A 9,726-nucleotide genomic window follows, 5' to 3' on the forward strand; every position below is an offset into this window, starting at 1 on the left:
TCTGGAAGAGCAGCCAGTACTTAATCACTGAGCCATCTCACCAGGACCAGACTAACAGCTTCTCTCTACTTCTCATCCACTGAAAGCTGCAAGTGCAAAAATACACATATAATGTCATCAACGCTGCTTCCTGAGGGGAGTGTGAGGCGCTGAGTGAAGATAGTGTGGGGAAGAAGGGAGAGAGACGGTTTGCACATGCTTAGAAGTTGGCTTATGCTACCTCATCAAGAACAAATAAAGTAATTTTATTTGCTTATTTGCTCTTAAAACTTTTAAGACCAGCTGCAGCAGATTGCAGGGGAAGCTCGGGGACCCGAGAGTCGAAGGGCTTCAGTTTGAATCCTGCTCGACTATGTACCAGTTGGGCGAGTTTATTCAATTTGCTTAAGTTTCCAGTGCCTTGGGGCCCTCATAGTAAAACAGCGATGACAGAACCTGGAGAGACAGTTAAGAGGCAAAGAGCGCAGGTTGCTCTCCCAAAAGACCCAACATTAGCGCTCCCATCAGGCTGTTCACAAGCACCAGGGGTCTGAGCTCCTCTTACAGCCTGTGTGGACACTGAAACACTCTCTCTGACACACACACTGAAAAATAAAATTAGTTTTTAGAATGGTGATAATAGCTGAGTCCAGAAAGGTGAAAAGGTTGGGGAGGACCGTGTGCAACAGTGGCCCCGGCTTATGTAAAGCAAACACATTTTATAGCTGGAGATTTCAACCCTTCCATAAATTATACATAGAACCCATAGAGCTCACCCCTTTCCCAAGAATCAGGACACACGAAGGACCTGACTGGTGGCCAAGAACTGAGTATTCAGGTATTCAGCAGTCTCGCCATCAGGGCCACAGCTACTAGAGGCGTCTTTGCATCCAGTTTAGACTCGATTAGAACAGAAGTTTTATACAGCTGCAGAATTGTTGGGCTGCAGCTTTGGCTTCACAATATGTGCAGCTGCTCCCCTTCCACCTAGATCATTCCATATTCGCCTCGTTTGGATATCTTCTCCCTTTAGGAAGCTGAGAGCGAGGGCAGGTGCTCCATTACCTCTTTCCCTGGATCGTGGTCAGTGGGGTGGAGGTGGCAGAGATGGGAGGGAAGTTTGACAGTGGGCACCAGCTTCCAAAATTTCTCTGCATCAGCAAACAAATGGGAGAAGAGAGCCGTCAGCAGGCACAGGCAGGTATTGCTGCTGCTTCACTGAGCCTCTCTTGTCTCAGAAATCCTCACTGCCAGTTTCATAGCCCATCCAGCCCAGCGGTGCTGGGCGATGCCGTAGCTGATTGCTTCAGATATCCCAGGCTGGTCTCCCTGGGTGTGAACCCAGCTCTTTGCCAATTTGGAGTAACGAGACAATACAGAAAAAATTTATATATCATGTCAAAATATACATCGTATATTGTGTGGCACGCACTGCATATGTCTGAACACATGCACATGAATAGTGGAGGAGAAGACGAAGCATCGCCCTGACTTCTCCCAGGCCTCTGCTTGCCGAAGGTCTTGTGTAAGGTGGATATGCTTTTCAGGACAGAACTGGAGGTGAGCAAATAAGATGGGGCTGTGTGCTTGAAGTGGCATGGCACATGCCAGTTCAGGAAAGCGCTGGTGAGAAAGGTGCTGCAAGTGCTTGCTTTGAATTAGGAACTAAATTACCTTTAGAATTAAGGAATCGGAAGATGGATAGCCCCAGTTACTTATTTGATGAAACAGAGGAGGGCCGATGGAGCTTGTCTCAGCGTATTAGGAAAACAACCTCTGGGCTCCCGCTGACAGGACACTTTCTCCACGTGCTATTAATTAGATCGTGTTATCAGCTAACAGCAGGGAGCAGACATCCTTTGCATGTTAACTAAAGAGCACTCGCCATTTAGCTACTGGGGCTTGCTCAGTCTTTAAAACTGTCTTAATCATTAGTGAATTAGTTAAACTATAACATTATGAGATAAAAATGATGACTGGTGTCACTCGGGAACAAGTCTGAACTGGACTGGTTGTCAGATGTTCTCTGTACAGTCAGCGCTGACCGTGCGGACAGCTCAGCAACCCGGCTGCCCGTGGTTGTGCAGTATCTTGAGATCAGTGTGTTGGGGAGGTAGGGGTTAGGGGGATGGTCCCGGGGCTTCATCTTCCATCCTCAATCACCCGGAATTTTACAACATATAGTTGTAATTCGTGTATGTAGAGGTCAGAGAACAACTTTGTGGAGCGCGTTCTCCCCTTCCACCTTTCCGTGGCTCCAGGGATCAAACTCAGTACACCAGCCTTGGGTAGCAATCACTTTACCGCTGAGCTGACTTCACCAACTCCATCTCAGCATCTTGGCAGCTGGCATATTTTTCTCCTGCCACTAATAACCCATATTTAATAAAGTACACACACAAGGCTTAATTGATCTATTTTGACTTATGCTTTTAATCAATGACTACCAGTAGAAAATGTGAAGCATGTCTTACAAGACCTGAGAAGATAATTATATCATAACTTCAAAAAACATTCCAAACAGGCTGATAACCATGAGCATAATTTAAATGTAACAAAGAAAGAGTTAAACTATATACATTAAGAGAAAAGGAAAGGGATTTTATTCTATAGCAACCATTTCCTATTAATTCAGTTTCTGTTAGAACTAAACACCTTTTTCTCAGTTTAATTTAGAATGAAGTAATAGAACTTTTATTATCAACTTCATAAACTGTCTTTAAGGAGAAAATGAATTAAGGAGAAAATAGGTGTCACCATATTTACTGGTGAACTGGCTGCATGGTCAACTTGGCTCCTTTAAGTCTGGCTATCATTAGAACTAACAAGAGCAAGTCCATGAGGCCCACAGGGAACTCAGTGGCTGTGGCATCCAAGAGGAGGGCACACTCCACACATCACAATGATGAGAGCTAATGCTCCTACCCTCTGAGTCCACATAAAAAAATTACTACTCTCATTCAAACTAACTGGAAGTCAAACAGTTTAAAAAGTCAGAGTAAAGAATAAAACTATTTTCTTTTCACATAGAGGAAGGACACACCCTCTGCTCCATTTAAAGTGAGTTCTGTGCTGAGTCCCTGCTCCATCAGAATAATAAACTGAAAGTCATTTATTGTTAGTAAAGCTCCAGTGGTCCCTTTCCTACTTCAAAGATGTTTAACACAAAAAAGGCTATTGGTTTGGCTTGAAGCCCTCTGAGGAAATAGTGTGGCGGTGGAGGCAGGCTGACACTGAAGGCCTATCCTCTACAAGCCACCCTGTGCCTTGTATCCCCAGGGGCAATTTACCACTACACTGCCTCCGAGAGATCACCAGAGCACCCCACACATATGGAGTGGGGCAGAGATTGTTCTGTGGTCCCATGGGGAGGAAGAGGCACCATGCTTTGCTGATCAAAACCTACAAAGCAGTCAAAAGTCCAGAGGATCAAAGCCCAGTCAGCCAGAAGAACAGCTTTGGAAATATCGATCTACTCAAGGACTGTGGGAAAGCCAGGGTAGTGGAGGCTTAGTAGGCGACTCCTCTGAAACACGGGCAACAGTGACTTGGGTAAAAGCCTGGAAGTGAACAGCTGCTAAGGCCACTGTTACTGCTACCACCTCCTGGTATCTATGCTTGGGCAGACATCAGGGGTGGGAACTGAAAAACTGAGGGTTGGAGAGCACTGTGGACAACACAGGACACAGCAGAAAAGAGAGGACACTCAAAAACCTGCTTGTCCTCCTGGCCTTGAATGTTCTGTGCCAGGCAAAGACCTTTGGAGCATGGGTAGGGATCCTGAGAACAGCTGGTGAACAAAGATGGGGTGCAATGGGCACTGCTCCCCATGGGAGGCAACACTGGGCTGAGGACACCAGCAGTGCCACGTCTTCCGGATTGCTGAGGAGCAGGTGAAGAACGGGCCTAACATGGCTGCCCTGCAGAGGGTCTCTGGATTTGCAGAAAACACTGCACAGCAATGATAAGGTACAGCTAGAATCACAGATCACCTCTGCTCTCCAAAGAAAAATAAAGTCCACCAGCAGGGCTTTTCAGGGGCGGCTTCTGTACTGGGATCCTTGGATGGACTGTGTCTGGCCAGGTCACTGTGTGGCAGGCAGAATAGCTAACTGGCAGGTACCTTGGGAAGGCTCTGTACCCACAAGAGGTTGGGGCAAACTTTCCCAATAGGGAAACTTCTTGGCCAACATCTAAGCTCCGTGAAGAGGCTGGAGCCACAATACTCAAACTCCAATGTGCCTGACTCCTTTTCTCCTACTCCTGGTTCAGAATACCCAGGAGCAGAGATGCTAAGCTGACCTGGGAGGATCCCTGGATCCTGTTACATAACATCAAACTGGAGAAAACAAAAGGGCCTAAGGGGTTGAAAAACAAAAGAGCAGTTTACATCAGACACTGATTTTTTAAAGTCTTTTTGAGCTCAGGAAACTGGAGGCAGATACCACACAGAAAGCCCAGCTTGGCTGTCTGTCCTTTGGTCTGTCCTGAGCAGTTCTGAACATTTCATATATAAATGGGGTGGTACCACTTATGGTTGATCTCTTTCCTACAAGTTGGGCAAGTGTTAGCATTCTTAAGGGAATCACGGAGGCACTGACTACAGAAGCCGTGGCCACATCCTGTAGAAACAATGAGGCGCCCATTCTGCACAACCTCAGTATCCATCCATGCAGATTGGACAACTGACAGTACCGAGGGCCTGAGTCCTGTAGCTCCTTCATCCTTGGCGCTTAGAGGAGTGTGGGTAGTCACACACACGTCTTTGTCCTAGACAGTTCCTCATCATCACTGCTCACCACGCAGCTGTCAGCATGGTCTTGGCATAACCTCCTCCCATTTCTTCCTGGCCTTCTCCTTTCTTCAACAATCACAACAGCGTCATTGTGACTGAGGTCCACAACCAGAGGCTCCAGGGACTCACAGGTGAGGTCCACGATTTCATCACCAGCATTCACGAGTTCTGTGGGTTCTGGTTCCAAGGAAATCTCAGGGGTTGAAGTTGTTCCCCGAGTTCGCTTCTGGGTTTGTGTAGAACTTACTGTTCCACCAGGCCACTTTCTTTGAGGATTCCTCTAAGGCCATTGTATTCATTGTGCTCTCTGGCTTCAATCCACAGAAAAGGAAGTGATCTACACCAAGGTTTATGGGGAGGTGGGATGTTCTCAATCTCTCATGCCCACTGAGTGCTCATCCCGTGGCTTGGAGTCAATTAGCTGTCCAATATTTCCACGTTTCGGAGTTGGTGTGATCAGGCAGACGCCACAGTGGATGTGCTTGAGCAAGGACGTACCCCCTCCACCAGCCGCTAAGGAGACCCACTCAAGCAGGACTCCACCACCTCACAGAGACCCACTTCCGCTCTGCCGGCCCTGGCCCGCACTTCCCGAATACTATTTCATTTTAGCAATAAGAACTATACATCTATTAATAGGCAGGTTAATCACAAGAATACACAATCTCATTCCTTTCCCTCATATTTCTTTTCTGTAATACTTGCCTTGTTCATGCCTTGTGTATGCCAGACTTGTACTAAACAACTGGGTCACACCCCTAATTCCCCATATTGAGATAAATTTGTAAAACAGCTGAAGATTTGATAAATTTAATTTTGTCAAGAATTTAGGTTTCATATCAGCTGTATTTTGCAATAACCATACATACTAACACAATCCAGAAAAAAATGGCTTAACACTTTTGTCTTTGTAGACACAATAGGTTTTTTAAGTTAAAATTATAGGTATTTTTGTTGCAGTTATTCATAATAATATGCAAAATAGTTTTAAAAATTTACTCTTTTGAGACAAAAGATGCTTGGGGAAATGGAATGAAGGTGGTGATAAAATTCAATAAAGTTTACAGTGACAGCAAATATACAGAAACAGATCAGAAGTAAAGCTGATTTATGTGCATGCATTTCTCGTTTGTTTTTCAGTCACTGATGGTTATATTGCTAATGTCAGAATTCCATTGAATAGGATACAGTACTTACTTTTATATATAATTATTGTGCACATAAACCATGTGTACATGGGGGGGAATCATACCACAACTTTGTTAGCTGGCTCTCCCTTTTCACCTTCAACTGACCTCTGACAATAGAATTCAGATATTCAGATATTTGACTCATGGGGCAATTCTATTATTTTTTGTTTGTATGTTTGTTTTTTTTGTTTTTTTTCGAGACAGCATTTCTCTGAGGCTTTGGAACCTGTCCTGGAACTAGGTCTTGTAGACCAGGCTGGCCTTGAACTCACAGAGATCCGCCTGCCTCTGCCTCCCAAGTGCTGGGATCAAAGGTGTGCGCCACCACCGCCCAGCTGGCAATTCTATTCTTGAGGTGTCTTGTCAGCCCTGAGCACAGTGATTTGAATGGCAATCTATAACATGTGCTGAGAAGCTGCATCCTGTTGCTCCTGTATACATAAACTGAGGGATTGTAAAATCCACTAGAAGCCGGAAAGTTCTGTCTTACAGCTCTGTCGGTTCCACTGGCTGTTCTTATTTACAACCTTGAAGTCTTCTGGTTGGAATTTCAGTCCCATTGTGAGAGTGCAGCTGACGGCACATAGCAGCCCTGTCCTCCAGACTCTGCACAGTTCACTAGCAGCCGGGTCCTCCAGGCTCTGCACAGTTCACACGACTCTAAAAGGCTCCCTGCTCATGATGCGTGTTCAGAGAAAAAGTTACTGAATTAAGTGTATGTCAACAAAAGGAGTCACTCATTTCTCCTCCACCACTCGTAGCCTTTAAGACAAGTTTTGTTCTGACTGATGACTAAAGAACTACCAGGTGGAAGCAAAACTGGGGCTTTTATCCCTAAAATAAGAATAAGGAAAATATTTTGAGAAAAAAATACAGAGTAAACCAATATAATTTTTACTTTTTTATTAGTGTGGGTATTTTCCATGTAAACGAGAGCAGCACCAACCATTCAGAAACGTAGTTGTGGCCAAAAATAGTAGTTATCTGTAAATTTCTCACTAAAGACCAATTTCATCTTATGATAATTTTAAAAATGTACAACAAGTTAGAAATCAACACACTGTTAGAGAGATGGAGTGGCTCTCTTTCCTCCTCATATTCTCATTGCAGAGCTTTAGTGAAAATCATAAGCACATGGATCTCACATTGTCTACATGTGCAACAAGCTGGCAAAGAAATAGTTGATGCATTTTATAATTTTTAGGAATTATCAACAAGGTTTGATTTTATGCAGTGACTGCAATCCATATATATATATGTATATATATATATATATATGACATTTAAACACAATATGTAGTATTTTACTTTGTATTTACTATTACCCAAAGAAATAATGTTGCACATAGACCCTCTAACATAACTTAGACAAAAAATATATTTTAAAAACAAAATAAAAACTCTTACAGGCTAACTTGGAAGTATTATACTTAGATTTAGGAATTAAAGTCCATGGTATTTTATTATTGACTTGTTTTGTGGTATTTTTTTCCTTGATGTAAGAAAATAAATATTATCTTGAACTTGTGAACTCCATTTATTTGAAAGAGCACCTGGAGCTGCCTTCTATGCCGCAATCTTTATCTCGACAGCAATCTGTGGACACCAGTTCTGAGTACCAGTGCGGTCACTCCTCTATGCTAGGTCCTGTCGTTTTGTTCTTGACCCCCAGGACCCTTTGCTGAGGTAGGAACTGCTGTCGTGCCTGCCTTCAGTGGACGGGGACGTGAAAGGCATGCGAGCACGGGTCGTGCACTGTCTGTCTTAACTTGCCATTGGACATAAGCTCCCTACAGTGTGTGAACAAGGTCTCACTACAGCTAGGAATGTATGACAGAGTGGACCGTGCCCAGGAAGCCTGGGAATAGAAATTTAGACCAAACCCTTTCCTGCGTGCCTAGACAGCAGACAGTAACCAGGTGCAACAGTTACGTGGCCAGACCACGAAGTCTGGCCGTACTGCATATAAGGTGAGAGAAAATCACATTTGTGAAGATTGCAGAGCATGAAAACACCACTGTAAAAATGATACCTGGAGACTGGAGGTTCAAAATCACATCTAATTTTCCTGGAAATTAATGTAAGTGGTGCCCGCTTTGTGATTTACCATTGAAAACCGATTGATTTTTTTTTAAAAAATTATGTTAACTAGTATATTGGTCATCAATGTATAACGCTTTATTAACTTTCTATTTCCCTTTAACATTTCTTCAGCACATGCTTAAGAATGATCATTGATACTGATGATTCTGCACCCTCACATAGTATTAAATTGCATTGGCAATGAGCATTCTCGAATGTTTTTCTCAGCGTTATTCTCTAAACATAATTTAGGGTCTGTGGCGGATGCTCCACTTTATCTAAGGCCTTCAGCATCTTTTGATCTGATCATGTGCAATGGTGAATGGGTAATGCCCATCTTAGCTAGGGCACAACGTAGGGCACTTACAATTCAATGAGAAAGAAAACTTCAATATTGGAATATCTAGAATTTGGGGTTATTTAAAAATAACTAGTTATAACTTACAAGTGATCTTTGGGATTTCTTTGAAAATCTTTACTACTTTATTCCCCCAGAGAATGGGTCCAGGGACCACGGTTTGCTAGAAAGCACACTCATCTATTTAAGAATATTAAGCTCCTGTATCACTTACTGGAACTGTGAACTCTCCAGAGGCTGCCAGCGTCTGAACGAGGTAGAAAATAAGAGCCCCCGCCTCAGCACAGAGATCTTCATTTTTGTTCTGAATTCACAGCCTAGCACAAAAATCTGAGCTTCTGAAGCTTCCTTTTGACTGCCTCTTGACATTTCAAGTTGAAAAAGAAATCACCCAAATTGTCCCCAAAGGAGAGGGAAAAAAATATAGAAAGAGTTTCCTGTTGGTTTGGACTGCATGTTATACATGAATAAGTCTGACCAAGAGAAAACAAACAGAACACCAGAAAGGATTAAGCATAGTGCTACTCACCTGTAATCCCATAGCCTGGAGGCAGAGGCAGGAGGATTGCCACAAGCTGGAGAATAGCCTGGTCTACATAGGAGTTCCATATCGCAGAATACTACACAGACCTTTACTTAAACAGAGAAATGTGGGCAGGGAGAGGGAAGGAGTAAGAGAGGGAGAGAATGAAGAAAAGAAATGTGGTCAGTGATCTTTCTCACATGTCAGAAGCTTCTTTTCACTGCGTGCGTTTGGTAGCATGTCTGCAATCATGGCACTTAGGGATTAGGAGCAGGAGTTCAAGAGCCATCTTAGATTGCATGAGACCTTGACTGGACCCTTCCCCAAATGAAAGCATTAAGTGCTTTTTGTCAACATACACACATCGCTCCATCCACCTGTCCGTCCGTCCGTCCATCCATTCATCCATCCATCCATCCATCATCCATCCATGAACGATTGGTCTCCTGCATTACTTTGTTGGGAAAACAGCTCAGAGACAGTTTAGTGACCTGTGTGTCCCTAACTGTAATTAGGGACAGTATTTTCAATCTGTCCACACAGGTGAGGGCCCTTAGAATGTCCTGGCCACACTGGTTACACACAGCAGATGTTAGTGCCAACAACAGAGTAGTTTATATAGGACCTATGCATGGTAAAGACAGAGAAAGGTGAAAGGGAATGGCTGTTGCAAGCCAGGGAGCCCAGTTGGTGTTTCCAGAAAAATTAAAGAGGGGTTTTTATTAGGTCTGAAAGTCAATTCCTTTTGAGACATCATAATTTAAAAATAAATTAACAAATAGAGCAACATGCTACTCCA

General features: G+C 43.6%; 1 pseudogene; it reads right to left on the reverse strand.

The window, feature by feature from the left end:
- Nucleotides 1-4,063: 4,063 nt before the first annotated feature.
- Nucleotides 4,064-6,524, reverse strand: LOC148118824 (E3 ubiquitin-protein ligase RNF4-like; annotated as a pseudogene).
- Between the last annotated feature and the right edge of the window lie 3,202 nt (nt 6,525-9,726).

Source organism: Myodes glareolus, chromosome 20, assembly GCF_982192425.1.
Source record: "Myodes glareolus chromosome 20, mMyoGla1.1, whole genome shotgun sequence".
Taxonomy (NCBI): domain Eukaryota; kingdom Metazoa; phylum Chordata; class Mammalia; order Rodentia; family Cricetidae; genus Myodes; species Myodes glareolus.